This window comes from Castor canadensis, chromosome 5, assembly GCF_047511655.1.
Source record: "Castor canadensis chromosome 5, mCasCan1.hap1v2, whole genome shotgun sequence".
NCBI classification, from domain to species: Eukaryota; Metazoa; Chordata; class Mammalia; order Rodentia; family Castoridae; genus Castor; species Castor canadensis.
The window spans coordinates 119,666,178-119,682,076 of record NC_133390.1 but is presented as its reverse complement, the minus strand read 5'-3'; the positions used below and the strand labels follow the sequence as shown (position 1 = coordinate 119,682,076).

Sequence of the window (15,899 nt, the reverse complement as noted above, 5' to 3'; positions counted from 1 at the left end):
ATCCAATTTTCCTAGGAACATTTCTTGGAGAGGCTGTATTTTTGCCATTGTGTGTTTTTGGCACCCCTTCTAGTGCTCAGGACCCCACCAACAGTTCTCTTGGCTTCTTTGTATTTCAGGTAAGCTCAAGACCTCAGACTTCTTGTTAGAATCCCAAGAGTTTGGGGACCTAAGTTGTGCCTAGTACAACCCAAACCCAGCCCCCAAAACTCCCACAAGTGAGACAGATGCTCACTCTGCAGAAGGAAGGAAATGCTAAAAAGAACAGCACAAATCAATATGTTTGAAACAAAAAGCAATAGGAAAAATCAACAAAACAAAAAGTGTTTATTTGAAAAGATCAATAAATTTGATAGACACCTAGCCAGACTAAACAAGGAAGAAAAGAAAAGAAAAAAAGAGACACAAGAAACATGCTGCCAATGAGAAATTAAAGAAAGGGCCTTACTACTGATTCTATAGACATTAAGTGAATAATAAAATGTAATAATTAAATAATGAGCTGCACTCCACTCTAAATAGCAGGTTTAAAAAGTTTTTTTCTTTACTTCAGAACTGTCTTCATATACAGATATTATAAAATGCACATACACTGGAGATTTTACATAGAATAGGATATGGAAATAATATTTAAGGGCAATTAGGAGAACTGGAATCATCCAGAGAAGTTCTGAGGATCATTCTTCCTTAAATGTTCTTGATTAATTCCCCTTGAGTTCTTCCTTTGTGAACATCTGGAAATTCTCACCAGGCTGCACTATTGGCTAGCTTTATGCTAGTTGAATTCAGATTCAAATCCATTACCTGTTTGAGGATGAAGACTTCATGACTTCTTTCAGAGTCATAGACTTGAAATCCTGAGGGAAGGAGATGAGCCACTAATTATACATAATGCCTTCTTCCTTCAAAGCATTTTCCTTTCTTTCTTTTGTGATAAACTTTCCACAAGGATAAGTAGCTTCTTTTTAATGCTGGAGAAAAGAATGCCTATATGATCCTGAGCAATGTATAAAGGAAGAAATAGTATAGAATATGATATTAGACATGGAAGAAGACAAGTGCACTACAAGTAATGATTTTTAAGTCTTCATTGTACAAACATGAGCCTGTAACAAACTGAGATTCTTTTAAAATCAGTAAATGAATTTTAGTAACTAAGAAAGAGTAGAGGCTTGTCTTACTAGCTTTTAAGAAATAATTCATTTTATTAGTTAAAGAAAAGCTCATACCATATGGGAGCAGGAAAAAATAAATAGGCCAGGAAAATAAAATGATGCATGGGTGTGTGTTGAAAACTGATATGTGAAATTCATACACAATACAATGGAGAAATGAAAAAATTCTTTCATCATATTATGAAGAGAAGTGATTCACTAGAAGTACCTAAATGTGTCCCTTTCTTATGCCTATACATAGATAGATAGGCAGTAGTTAAGTAATACAGCTAATGCAAGAAATTATAGGTAAACGTATTTGTCATTGGTTGGGCAAAGTCTTTCTAGACAAGACCCAAACTAGAAGATGAAAAATGGGTGTTGACAACAGGGAAAGTTTGGAGAAAAATCAACAATGTCTGCTCAGGGTAAGGCATTAGAGATAAGTACACAAGGGACTGACATAAAAGATGCTTGTAAATATTCAGAACCCACAACTCAGGGATGTTGATATGATTCTGTGGTAGAAAAATCATCAAAATATTGAAAAAAATGAAGGCATATTTTAAAAAGTTATAATTGAAGTGATAGAATAATTGAAAAAACAGGCATGGTGCATGAGTTAGGGGTTAAAATTGATGAGTTCCAGAATCCAGAAAACATACTAAAACATTCCCAAAGTCACTGGTAACCAAGGAAATGGAAATTTTTAACAAGAGTTCATATGACCTTATCATGTGCAAAAATTATGAGAATAAATGATGTCAAATCTTGGCAAGTATTGGTGCACTGCTGGTGGGAGTTCCATTCTCAAAACTCTCTGAACATGCTCAAAATAATTAAGAATATATTTTCTCTATGATTCATTGATCCCATCTAAGAAAAGTGTTTCAATGGGTTCTTAATGGGCTACTAATTGAAAGTATTCTCTGTGACATTGCTATAGATCATAGAGAGTGGAACCCAGGGAATGAATACATAGAACATGATAGATGGATTAATATGCATCAGATACATACAAATAGATAGAACTAACCATATGTAACAATATATTCATATAACTTCTGTTATGTAGAGATATTTGTATTTATTTTAATATAGCTAAATGTTATGTAAGGTAATTTATGTGGTCACCAGAAATTAGTAAAAGAATTGAGGAAAGAAAAAGATTCACAACACAAGGACATTTTTCCTTGTAATTATTTTTAATTATGACAAAGACTTAAGGTCAGAGTGCATATGAGTAAGAATATGAAGATAAAACTACAATGTACTAAGAACTAAGAAGTAAGATGAGCTCAACTCCACCTCTCCTTGGACCAACAAATGAATACATAAGCAAATATTATAAATGCATAAGTAGGAATATTTAATTCCTATGCATAAGAATTACATAACTCATTTATTAAAAGCATTTTAAGTCTGTTCTGTGAAGTCTAGTACCTTAATAAAGCAAGAAAATTATTTTGTTTAAAAAAAGTTTGGCTTCCTAGTACTGTTCATGCAAATATTTTCACAAGTGATTGTGCTCAGGCTCATTTGGAAGGTTTTCAAAAAAGAATTGCAAATTTCTTGCTCAGGACCACTGAACAGCAAATAGTTCCATTAAAGACTTTGTTGGATGTGTTTTTAATTCAGTTCTTCACCTAGTTGATGATATTGTATGTAGGTACTATGAAACAGATAAGGAGAGCACTGATTGACTGCCAAGGCTCCTTGCTTTTATCCGAGTTTTAGTGGATATTGCTCTGTGTTCAATTAAGAAAAATAAATTAAATATTACTCAGTTCAAATTTTTCTGAATGAAATAAAAATATATTTTCTAAAAGTTAACATTCTCTAAGCAGCAACAAAATATTTTGATAAAACAATAATTAATGCACATAAGTGTGAGATAAGAATACAAAATTTTTTTTCAATCCTGAGAATGACTGGAGGAAACTATTTTCAAGACTTTTTCCTGTTCAGTTGCGGGCTATTATTGTTGAAGAAAACATGTGAGTTTCATCACTACTCTTACTTTTATACCTTCTGTAGTATTTCAAGCATCTGGAACAATGGCAAAGCATATTGTAGTGAACAGTTGGAGAAATTTTACACCCAAAGGTCTGGCTTCTCTCCTTAGCAATGAGGTGATAGAGAAGTTACAGGTGAGGAAGTGGATTGAAACATTGACATGGAAAGAGACATAGAAAGAAAGGATATGATGTCACAACTCTTCAAATAAGGTAAGTATCAAAACATTTCTTGACCAGTTTTCTCATATTGTTCAACCAAAAAGGCCCAGGAAAAGTTCGTGCTCAATTATCAACCCGTAACTATAAACAGAAAAGTTAGAGAACTGTCTTAAGCCATTGACCTAGATAAAATGTTATAAAACTCATCAAAGACAAGTAAGGCTGAGCTAAGCAATTTGCTGCTTGTATACCAAAGGTTTATCCAATAAACCTATTTTCAGTGGTGAAGATAACTGTTGTGCAGACCACTAAAGGAATCCAATGCCTATGTGTAAATAAGTTAAAAAAATTCACCCAAGGAAAAAGCATAGATATTTAAAAGATAGTTTCCATATCCCTATGAAAGAGTCCATTTTCCTCAGAGAGAATATCAGCACTGAATTATGTGATGGACCCTGAGGTGGGCAAAAACAGAGGTTTATGTTGTTAAATTTTCCTGAACTTGTTGAAAAAGAAATAATATGCTGAGGAGAACAGAATATTTACACAGCAGGAAAAAGATAATTAGATGTTAAATGTATCATGATTTGTTTCCTGTCTAGAGGAAGATAAATGAGTTTCCAAAACTTATTTCTGTAGTTAGGAAACTCTGCATCTCACTGCTTAGGAAATGCTGAGTTTTCAATAATTTGTCCCAAACATCAATTCATGCACAGCCAGTATCTCAGAACTTCTCTTCAGGCTTGTGAGAGAACAATCCTCCTGATTCTATGATTTAAGAAAAAAAGGATGATCCTAGATCTTCTGTTTGCTCTATTGTGAGAACTTTGAGTTTTGCAGAAGAAAAACACAAGAGGCAAAATCATGTCCCAAAAATGAGAATCAAGCCCCATGCAGAGATGAACAAAGGGATTTTATGTTTCACTGTGTCTGTGGATCACTTCCTAGAAGTCATACAAATTAATGGAAGCAAAGAATGCTGACAGTCATAATACTTTAATATTTCCTCCTTCTGCCTTTTCCTTCCTTTTCCCTTCTGCTACCCTCACCCTCTTGCCACAACCTTCCTACCCTGCTAAGGTAGAAGGTGTAGGTCCTAGGAGCAGTCCTATTAAAACATTTCTTCACACTACAATCCCTTCGGCTACAGTAGTTGTCCATAAACCAAGGTCAGGCTTTGTCCTCCTCCTTCATCTGTGAGAGGACCACTAGTTCAACAATAATTGGTACCATGGGGGTTTGGGTTACTTGTATACATGGAGCTTCTTGATAGCTCTCTTTCTCCCCTGAATTCACTCTGACTATTGTAAGTTTTTCCTCATGCCAGATATTTGCTTTGAGCTTTGTCTACAGTGCACACTGCCACTTTGAATAATTTGTTCTTTAAAAATTGCTCTATTTTGCATTCTAATAACACAAAACTATTTCTACTATGTGTTTGAATAAATGAGATTTTAAAAAATTTTTTATTATTTTATTATTCATTTCTCCCCCCTGCCCCACCCCTCCCTTACCACCCACTCCACCCCTCCCTCTCCCCCTCACCCCTTTGATACCTGGCAGAAACTATTTTGCCCTTATCCCTAATTTTGTTGAAGAGAGAGTATAAGCAATAATAGGAAGGACCAAGAGTTTTTGATAGTTGAGATAAGGATAGCTATACAGGGGGTTGACTCACATTAATTTCCTGTGCTTGTGTGTTACCTTCTAGTTTAATTCTTTTTTATCTAACCTTTTCTCTAGCTCCTGGTCCCCTTCTCCTATTGGCCTCAGTTGCTTTTAAGGTATCTGCTTTAGTTTCTCTGCTTTGAGGGCAACAAATGCTAGCTAATTTTTTAGGTGTCTTACTTATCCTCACACCTCCCTTGTGTGCTCTCGCTTTTATCATGTGTTCAAAGTCCAATCCCCTTGTTGTGTTTGCCCTTGATCTAATGTCTGCATATGAGGGACAACATATGATTTTTGGTCTTTTGGGCCAGGCTAACCTCACTCAGAATGATGTTCTCCAATTCCATCCATTTACCAGTGAATGATAACATTTCATACTTCATCATGGCTGCATAAAAGTGTATTGTGTATAGATACCACATTTTCTTGTTCCATTCGTCAGTAGTAGGGCATCTTGGCTCTTTCCATAACTTGGCCATTGTGAATAATGCTGCAATAAACATGGGTCTGCAGGTGCCTCTGGAGTAACCTGTGTCACAGTCTTTTGGGTATATCCCCAAGAGTGGTATTGCTGGATCAAATGGTAGATCAATGTTTAGCTTTTTAAGTAGCCTCCAAATTTTTTTCCAGAGTGGTTGTACTAGTTTACATTCCCACCAACAGTGTAAGAACATTCCATTTTCCCTGCATCCTCGCCAACACCTGTTGTTGGTGGTGTTGCTAATGATGGCTATTCTAACAGGGGTGAGGTGGAATCTTAGTGTGGTTTTATTTTGCATTTCCTTCATTGTTAGAGATGGTGAGCATTTTTTCATGTGTTTTTTGGCCATTTGAATTTCTTCTTTTGAGAAATACTGTTTAGTTCATTTGCCCATTTCTTTATTGGTTCATTAGTTTTAGGAGAATTTTGTTTTTTAAGTTCCCTATATATTCTGGTTATCAGTCCTTTGTTTGATGTGTAGCAGGCAAATATTTTCTCCCACTCTGTAGGTATTCTCTTCAGTTTATTTTTTTTTCTTTTTTCTTTTTCTTTTTCTTTTCTTTTCTTTTATTTTTTATTTATTCATATGTGCATACATGGCTTATACTTTCTCTACAACAAAATTAGAAATAAGGGCAAAATAGTTTCTGCTGGGTATTGAGGGGGTAGGGGGAGAGGGAGGGGGAGGAGTGGGTGGTAAGGGAGGGGGTGGCGGCAGGGGGGAGAAATGACCCAAGTCTCTTCACTTTAGAGACCATTTTTTTGATGAGCAGATGTCTTTTAGTTTTATGAAGTCCCATTTATCTATGCTATCTCTTAGTTGCTGTGCTGCTGGGGTTTCGTTGAGAAAGTTCTTACCTATACCTACTAACTCCAGAGTATTTCCTACTCTTTCCTGTATCAACTCTAGAGTTTGGGGTCTGATATTAAGATCCTTGATCCATTTTGAGTTAATACTGGTATAGGGTGATATACATGGATCTAGTTTCAGTTTTTTGCAGACTGCTAACCAGTTTACCCAGCAGTTTTTGTTGAAGAGGCTGCTTTTTCTCCATCATATATTTTTAGCTCCTTTGTCAAATACAACTAGGTTATAGTTGTGTGGCTTCATATCTGGGTCCTATATTCTGTTCCACTGGTCTTCATATCTGTTTTTGTGCCAGTACCATGCTGTTTTTATTGTTATTACTTTGTAATATAGTTTGAAGTCAGGTATCGTGATACCGCCAGCATTGTTCTTTTGACTGAGTATTGCCTTGGCTATTCGTGGCCTCTTGTGTTTCCATATAAATTTCACAGTAGATTTTTCAATCTCTTTAATGAATGTCATTGGAATTTTGATGGGAATTGCATTAAACATGTAGATTAATTTTGGGAGTATAGACATTTTTACTATATTTAATCTACCAATCCATAAGCATGGGAGATCTCTCCACTTTTTATAGTCTTCCTCAATCTCTTTCTTCTGAAGTTTATAGTTTTCCTTGTAGAGCTTGTTCACATCTTTTGTTAGGTTTACACCTAGGTATTTGATTTTTTTGAGGCTATTGTAAATGGAATTGTTTTCATATATTCTTTTTCAGTTTGTTCATTATTAGTGTATTGAAATGCTAATGATTTTTCTATGTTGATTTTTATATCCTGCTACCTTGCTGTAGCTATTGATGATGTCTAGAAGCTTCTGAGTAGAGTTTTTTGAGTCTTTAAGGTATAGGATCATGTTGTATGCAAATAGGGATATTTTGACAGTTTCTTTACCTATTTGTATTCCTTTTATTCCCTTTTCTTGCCTAATTGCTCTGGCTAGGAATTCCAGTACTATGTTGAATAGGAGTGGAGATAGTGGGCATCCTTGTCTAGTTCCTGATTTCAGAGGGAATAGTTTCAGTTTTTCTCTATTAAGTATAATGCTGGCTGTAGGTTTGTCATATATAGCTTTTATAATGTTGAGGTACTTTCCTTCTATTCCTAGTTTTCTTAGAGGATTTATCATGAAATGGTGTTGGATCTTATCAAAGGCTTTTTCTGCATCTGTTGAGATGATCAAGTGATTTTTGTCTTTGCTTCTGTCAATGTGGTTTATTACATTTATTGATTTTCATATGTTGAACGACCCCTGCATTCCTGGGATGAAGCCTAGTTGGTCGTGATGAATAATCTTTTTGATGTGCTGTTGAATTCAGTTTGTCATTATTTTGTTGAGGATTTTTGCATCAATGTTCATTAAGGGATTGGCCTATAGTTCTCCTTTTTGGAGGTGTCTTTGCCTGGTTTTGGGATGGTGTAATACTGGCTTCATAAAATGTGTTAGTCCATTTTCCTTCCCTTTCTATTTTGTGCAACATTTTAAGGAGGGTTGGTATCAGTTATTCTTTAATGGTCTGATAGAATTCATCAGAGAATCCATCAGGCCTGGACTTTTGTTTTTGGGGAGACTCTTGATTGCTGCTTCAATTTCATTTTGTGTTATGGATCTATTCAGGTGATTAATTTCCTCTTGGTTCAGTTTTGGATGATCACATGTATCTAGAAATCTGTCCATTTCTTTAAGATTTTCAAATTTATTTGAATATAGGTTCTCAAAGTAGTCTCTGATGATTTCCTGGACTTGCATGGTGTTTGTTGTTATCTCCCCTTTTGCATTCTTGATTCTAGTAATTTGGGTTTTTTCTCTCCTCATTTTAGTCAGGTTTGCCAGGGGTGTGTTGATGGATGTTGTTTATTTTTTCAAAGAACCAACTTTTTGTTTCATTAATTCTTTGTATGGCTTTTTTGGTTTCTATTTTGTTGATTTCAGCTCTTATTTTTATTATTTCTCTCCTTCCATTTGTTTTGGGATTTGGTTGTCTTCTTTTTCTAGGAGTTTGAGATGTATCATTAGGTCATTGATTTGTGATCTTTCAGTCTTTTTAATATATGCATTCATGGCTATAAACTTTCCTCTCAGGCCTGCCTTTGCTGTGTCTCATAGGTTCCAGTAGGTAGTGTTTTCATTTTCATTGACTTCCAGGGACTTTTTAATTTTCTCTTTTATTTCATCAATGACACATTGTGCATGAAGTAATGAGTTATTTAGTTTCCATCTCTTTGCATGTTTTTTGTCTTTACTTTTATTGTTGAGTTCTAGTTTTATTGCATTGTGATCAGATAGTATGCACAGTATAGTTTCTGTTTTATTGTATTTGCTGAGGCTTGCTTTGTGCCCTAACATATGATCTATTTTGGAGAAGGTTCCATGGGCAGCTGAGAAGAATGAATACTCTGTAGAAGTTGGATGAAATGTTCTGTAGATGTCAAGCAGGCCCATTTGATCTATTGTATATTTTAGATCTTGGATTTCTTTATTGATTTTTTTGTTTGGATGACCTATCTATTAATGATAATGGGTGTTAAAGTCTTGAAAACCACTGTGTTGGAGTTAATATATGCTTTTAGGTCTATCAGGGTATGTTTGATGAAATTGGGTGTGTTGACATTGGGTGCATATAGATTGACAATTATTATTTCCTTTTGGTCTATTTCTCCTTCTATTAGTATGGAATGTCCTTCTTTATCTCGTTTGATCAATGTAGGTTTGAAGTCTACTTTGTCAGAGATAAATATTGCTACTCCTGCCCATTTTCGGGCCCATTGGCTTGGTAAATCTTCTTCCAGCCTTTCATCTTGAGCCTATGCTTATTTCTGTCAGTGAGGTGGGTCTCCTGTAAGCAACAAATTGTTGGATCTTACTTTTTAATCCAGTTCCTCATGTGGTGCCTTTTGATGGGGGAATTAAGTTCATTAACACTAAGTGTTAGTACTGACATGCATGTGATGATTCCTGTCCTTTAGTTTTCTTAGTTGTTTGAAGGTTTGATTGTGTGTACCTAAGTTGAGGTTACTCTCTACTCTCTTGCTTTTTCTTTTCCTGTTTTTGGAGCTGCCTGTCCTTTCATGGTTATGTTGGGTTTCACTTTCTGTGTGCAGATCCCTTGAAGAATCTTTTCTAGTGGTGGCTTTGTGGTTACATATTGTTTTAGTTTCTGCTTATCATGGAAGACTTTTATTGCTCCATCTATTTTGAATGATAGTTTTGCTGGGTAGAGTATCCTGGGGTTGAAGTTATTTTCATTCAGTGCCCGGAAGATCTTACCTCACGCTCTTCTTGCTTTTAATGTTTCTATTGTTTTTTCTCTCTTACAGCCTACAATATTATTTCCCTAGTTTGTGAACTTGTTGTTTTAATGATGATATGACGTGGGGTAGTTCTATTTTGATCTGGTCTGTTTGGTGTCCTGGAGACCCCTTTGCATCTTTATGGGAATATCTTTCTCTAGATTTGGGAAATTTTCTGTTATTATTTTGTTGAACATATTATGCATTCCCTTTCCTTGCACCTCTTCTCTGTCTTCAATGCCTATGATTCTGAAGTTTGGTCTTTTGATGGAGTCAGTGAGTTCTCTCATTTTCTTTTCACAGGTCTTGAGTTGTTTATTTAAAAGTTCTTCAGCTTTTCCTTTAATTACCATTTCTTCTTTGAGTTCTGTGATTCTGTCTTCTGTTTGTTCTATTTTCTGGATTGGCCTTCTATTTTGTTTTGCAATTCTGTTTCGTTCTTTTTTCTGAGGTTTTCCATACCCTGGGTCATTTCCTCTTTAATGTTGTCTATTTTTGTCCTGAGTTCACTTATCTCTTTATTAATTGTGTTCTCTGTTTCACTTTGGCGTTTATACAGTGCTTGTATGGTTTCCTTTATTTCTTCTTTTGCTTTTCCAAATTCTTTATTTTTATTGAGTGTCTCTTGTACATTTTGGTTGACCATATCCAGTATCATCTCTATAAAATTCTCATTGAGTATCTGTAGTATGTCTTCTTTTAAATTATTCTTGTGGGCTTCATTGGGTACTTTGGCATAGTTTATTTTCATTTTGTTGGAGTCTGGATCTAAGTATCTGTTTTCTTCATTTCCCTCTGGTTCCTGTACTAACTTTTTGCTGTGTAGAAACTGGTTTCCCTGCTTTTTCTGTCTTGCCGTCATTGCTCTTAGTGTTGTTATTGTCCCTGTACTGTGTGCAATTAAGTATTTTCTGGCTTGTAATAATAGCACTAGTGATATTTAGAAAGGAAGGGTGAGAATGATAGAAAGTAAAGAAGTTAAAGGAAAAGGGAAAAACAAATAATCAAGTTGAAAAAAAACAAAACAAAGAAACATACAAAAAAGTTTCAAAGATATAAACAGGGAAAGACATTGTACTAATCAACCTTAAGCTGAAAAAGCATTAGAGAGACAGAGAGAGGATTGAAAATTAAAAAATCATAAGAGTATAGATAAGAATAATAATTAAAAATAAGTAAATGAAAGAAAAAATATATATATATAAAATAAAATAAAACAAAACAAAACAAGAAAACCTCCAAGTTCAAACACAATGAATTTTCAGTCTTAATAATTTTGGAGTTCGTCCCTCAGCCTCCAATCCTGGAGATGGTGCCTCAGATGTTGTTCTGTAGTTGTCTCATCAAAGGGGAGACATGAAGTAGAACAAAACTGCACACCAAAAAAAAAAACCCACCAAGTGTCCCAAGTTCAAATGCAATACAGTTTCAGTAAATTTTTCAGCATGCAGGTGTAGTTCGGTTGTTTTCTCATCAATGGTAGACAGAGCAGAAACAAAAGAGTCTGGAGACAGGTCTGTGAATGGCTATCTGCAGCTGTGGCTTGCCTGCCCTCTGCAGTCTCCCTGCAGTTGTTGGAGGCAGTTCTCAGGAGTGAGCTTAACACTCACCTGGCCCCACAGGCTTTGTTTACTCAGAGTTCTCCTGTGTGCAGGCCGCTGCTACAAGCTTTCTCCTTTCCAAGCATACTGGGGGAGGTGACACCGCATCCACTTTCTCAGGCCTGCATGTTTATTTACAGTTCACATAGGAAGTGGGTCTTCCTCCCTCTCCTGTGGAATTTTCCTCCCACTGCCGCTTTTATAAGCTTTCCTGTTCCTGCTTGCTGGGCATGTGCTGCTGCTCCTGCTGGCCAGTGTGTTTGTTTACAGCTCACATGGGAAGTGGGTCTTCCTCCTTCTCCTGTGGAGTTTACCTCCCTCCGCCACTCTCACAAGCTTTCCTGCTCCCGGTTGCTGGGCGTGCACCCCCCTCCCATCAGAGCCTCTCCGGCCAGGCCCAGCTTGTTTATTTATAGTTCTGGGAAGGATTCCCCTCCCACCTGTTCAGAGCTCAGGGCACCCCACCCTCTTTGCCATGTGTCATTATTGTTCTTTTTGCTTATTACTCAGTTTCTCTTTTTTCCCCAGGTGGGGGTCTGTCTGTCCAGGGAGCTATGCTGATCTGGCCCAGGGCTGTATGTGGAAGCACCGCATACCGCTAAGCTCACCTTATCCACATCTTCCCAAGCCATCTGGGCGCAGGTGTCTTGTGGCCTGGGGGCCCTCCTGCTTTCTCTGTTTAACGTGAAGTAGAGATTCTCTGCGCAGGCTGGAGGCGTGGAGGGGTCAAGTTTTGCCTTTTCTCTGTGGCCTTGCCTGCAAGGTGTGTCTTCAGCGTTTCTCCAAGATTTCACTGGAGGAGGCACATTGTCTGCTTCCTCCCTCTAGGAGCCATCTTGAAATCCCTCAATACATGGGACTATTTTGGAAACTTTTCCTTCTTTGTTTTTAGTTCTTACTTGGCAGTACTGGGGTTTGAACTCATGGCCTTAAGCTTTCCAGGCAGGCACTCTTATTGATAGAGTCATGCCCCCAGTCCTTCTGCTGTAGTTGTTTCTCTGAATAGGGTCTCCAGTTTTTCCCAGGTAAGCCAGGACAGTGATCATCAGCTGGGATGAGAGAAGCCTACCACCACACACCAGGCTTATTGATTGAGATGAGGCTTGATAAGTTTTTGTCTAGGCTGACTTTGAACCATAATGCTGTGAATGTCAGCCTTCCAAGTAGCTGAGATTACAGAAGTGTGCCTCCCTGCCCTGCCTTATTTTTGCCCCTGATGCTTTATTTTACAAAACTTCAACCCCACAGAAAGTTGCACAAATAGTAAAATTAACTATTTATTTGGTTAACTAATTGATCTTTCAACCTGACTTACCCAAGGTTAACATTCCTAAATAATTAAATAAGTTATCTCCTAAGGACTAAGTGCATTTGGCTACATAATCATAATATTATTATACACACAAAATTGAACATGAGCACATAGTCTTATCTAATATTCTTTTTAACACTTAACTTTCTTCATGTATTCCCAAGATATGCCTTCTACATGTTTAGTTGTTTTGTGGTCATTCTGTTGGTTTTTTTGCTTTTGTGGAAATAGTAGTTAAACTCTGGTCTTCATGGTTTTGAGTCAGGGGAATCTGTTGCTTGAGCCATACCTCCAGCTTATGTGATGAATTGGGTTTCAGCTTTTGTTTCTGTTCTACTATCCTAGACCTCAAAATTGAGATTCTGCTTCTGTTTCATGAGCAATTGTGGTGTTATACACCTGGCCTAAATGTTAACATTCAATATAACTTTCATCTTTAAAGATATACATGTACATAGCTTTAAAAGTCAGGCCTTTGTATGAGAAGGAAAAGAGAAGACTCACTTTCCTTATTCCTGAATTCATTTTCCCCTGGGCACTTGAGTTTACACCTTAACTATACCATCAAGTTTGTATAGATGTTTTTCCTTTATTTGTTTTTATTTACTGAGGATTGAACTCAGGACCTAGCACTTGCTAAGCATTTAGAAAATTGCTACATTTAGGTTCATTGCCTGTATACAGGCATACTCGTTATTGCTACGTAACCACTCATGGACAACTAGTTATGTAACCAGTATCTGGACACACATACAGAATACATGTAATAACTTGACTGGGTGCCATTTTGTCTACAGCTGTATAAAAACTGCTGTGTGAGCAGGCTGGGGAAACAATGTAGGAGATGATGGGGGCTAACTGGCTGGCTGCTACAATGGGTAATAAAGCCTATAAAACTCACTCCTGGCTCATTTGTCCTCCAGTCTGCTGAAATCAGTAAACCCATCTGCTCAGAACAGAACATTACTTACCATAGGCAAGTACTCTAGCACTTGAGAAGTGCCCCAGCCCTTTGCTTCTCAGATAGGGTCTCCTGATTTTTGCCTGAGGCAGGCACAGTCTGCAATCCTCCTGTCTCTGCCTTCTGAGTAGCTAGTTTATAATCCTATTTCAAAAAAAGTGTATGTTCAGCTACTTCCTGAATTTCTTGTATGTTCCAGACATTATCTCTGCATTTCTCACTATGAATGTGTGCCAATATTCTTGCCCTCCTGCCATCATCACTTTCTCTCCCTATAGTCTTTCAATACAGTTATATAATCATTTAAAAAGCATTTTGAGAATGGAGGGTGTAGCTCAATTGTAGAGCCCTTGTTTTGTTCTTCAGGGACAAAATAACATATTAACGTATACATAAATGTACAAAAGATATAATGAACTTTAAAGTACTTGGCCTGCACTCCTAACAAACATTAACCTATGGATATTCCTGCACTATCCACATCCCATCTGAACCTCATCAATTTTCCCTTCCCTTCTAGAGTATTTTGGGGCCAATCCCAAACATCTGCCTGAGAAGACACAGTCCTGAACCCACAACAGGATGCCTGCCAAGACTGTGGTCCAATGCCTTTGGGGGAAGGCTCATCCTTCTCTTGGCACAATGCCAGACTTAGAATATCTACAAAGTGGGGCCCATTACAGATGCATTGTCATGTGCTAGGTGTCCCCACACCAGTCTTCTCACCATTGGCTTCTGTCTCATTGGGGCTCCTGGTGCTCCCACTGGACCAGCAGAAAATGAGCACAGGATTAATCATTGAAGACTGGCATGTTGAGATGCAGCAGATCTATCAAAAGCTTGAAGCAAGGCAAGTGTGGAGGCTGACAGAAAGCCTCTGAGTTCTTGTCCAACCAGATGGCAAGAATAGAGAAGGCCCTGAAGACAAATTGAACAGCAGCAGAATCAGAGGCCTGGCCTTTCCTCTCCCTGTCTTGCCACAGCTGCATTTGGGTACTGGGTTCCTGGGCCTGACCCTGCTTATCCAAAAACTAGCACACCTGAGCCCAAGTCCCTTGTCTGGCAGAAAAGTAGATAGGCAGAAACTTTAGGGAACCTCAGTGGAGCTCAAGCTAAAAGGTTTGAGCACATAATTCCTGTTCTGGGTTTCTCTACACACTGCTCCGTGTGCCTCTTGGCCCATTTCCCACTGGAATATCAACTTCACTAGGACATGCCCTACTAGCTGACATTTAAATGGTGCCATTGATCCTCAAATTGTGGTTCCTGATTCATCATCTCCATAAGCACCATTTGTGATAACCACCCAAAACACTCTCTACTTGAGAGGCACAGCTGGCTCTGAGGCACTCACTTCACCCCTGGGGGACAGCTGAGTTCCTTTTGCTAAGAAGTGTGGCTGTCACATCTATTTGGTGGTCTGGAGGGACAATGGGGTGGTCAATCTCTCAGATAAAGGCTGTCTTGTGATAATGGATTCTCATAGGTGCCTGCACTGAGGCCTTAGAAACCGCTCTCCCCCTCAGGTGCTTAGGAAGACAGCCACAGCTCTCTTGGCTTCTTCGTAGTTCAGATAAGCCCAAGACCTCTGATCTCTATGCACAACCACAAGAGTTTGGGGACCCAGGGTGTGCCCAGTCCTATTCAAACCCAGGCACCAAATATCCCCACTATCCCCACTTTGAGACAGGTGCCCACCACCTTTACCCAATAGTTGCTCACCTTTTGAACTTATCTTGTTGGAACCATACTTAGAAGAGTCCATGAAAGTGTCACATCTATTATACCTGCTATGACACCTAGTGTTATTGAGTGACTTCCTAATGTAATGAAGCCCAGAATAAAAGTGATTTATTTTCTGTCTTACCAAATTATACTAAGTGTCTGAAAAATTTGCCATCACATAGTAGGGGGTCTCAAATATATATATATTTGTGCAAAAAAATTAGGCCATCTGGCTCTTTCCCATATATTTCACTGGGTCTGGGATTCTCAGTAAACTAAGAGCTCTCTGATCTGCTACAGTTAGGTTCGCAATGACATTCTCCATGGAATGGGGAAAATCCTTTAAAAATCAGGAAAGTGCCTTGCTGCAGCCACCAGTGAGTGAGGGCCAAGGCTGAGAGCTTCTGAAAGGGAGACTGGGAAAGCACAGAAGAGCCAAGCCCTAGGCAGCTGACTTCAGAGGATTAGGCCCATGACAAGAACTTCCAACACTCATAACTTTTTGTCCTGGCAACACAGTATATGAGGTTTCTACTGAGCACATGGTATATACTCTCTTCTCAGGACAAGAGCAAAGCAGGGCATTACCAAGTGACAGCCATTAGTTGGGGAGCCATCTAGTTATTGAGACAGTGCTGAGGATGTGAAAAGCATATCAAGCACTG

The 15,899-nt window shown here is 38.0% G+C and overlaps 1 pseudogene; it reads right to left on the bottom strand.

Moving 5' to 3' along the window:
• Nucleotides 1-15,899, bottom strand: part of LOC109677665 (metaxin-3-like) — a 58,092-nt pseudogene that overhangs the window by 6,048 nt on the left and 36,145 nt on the right.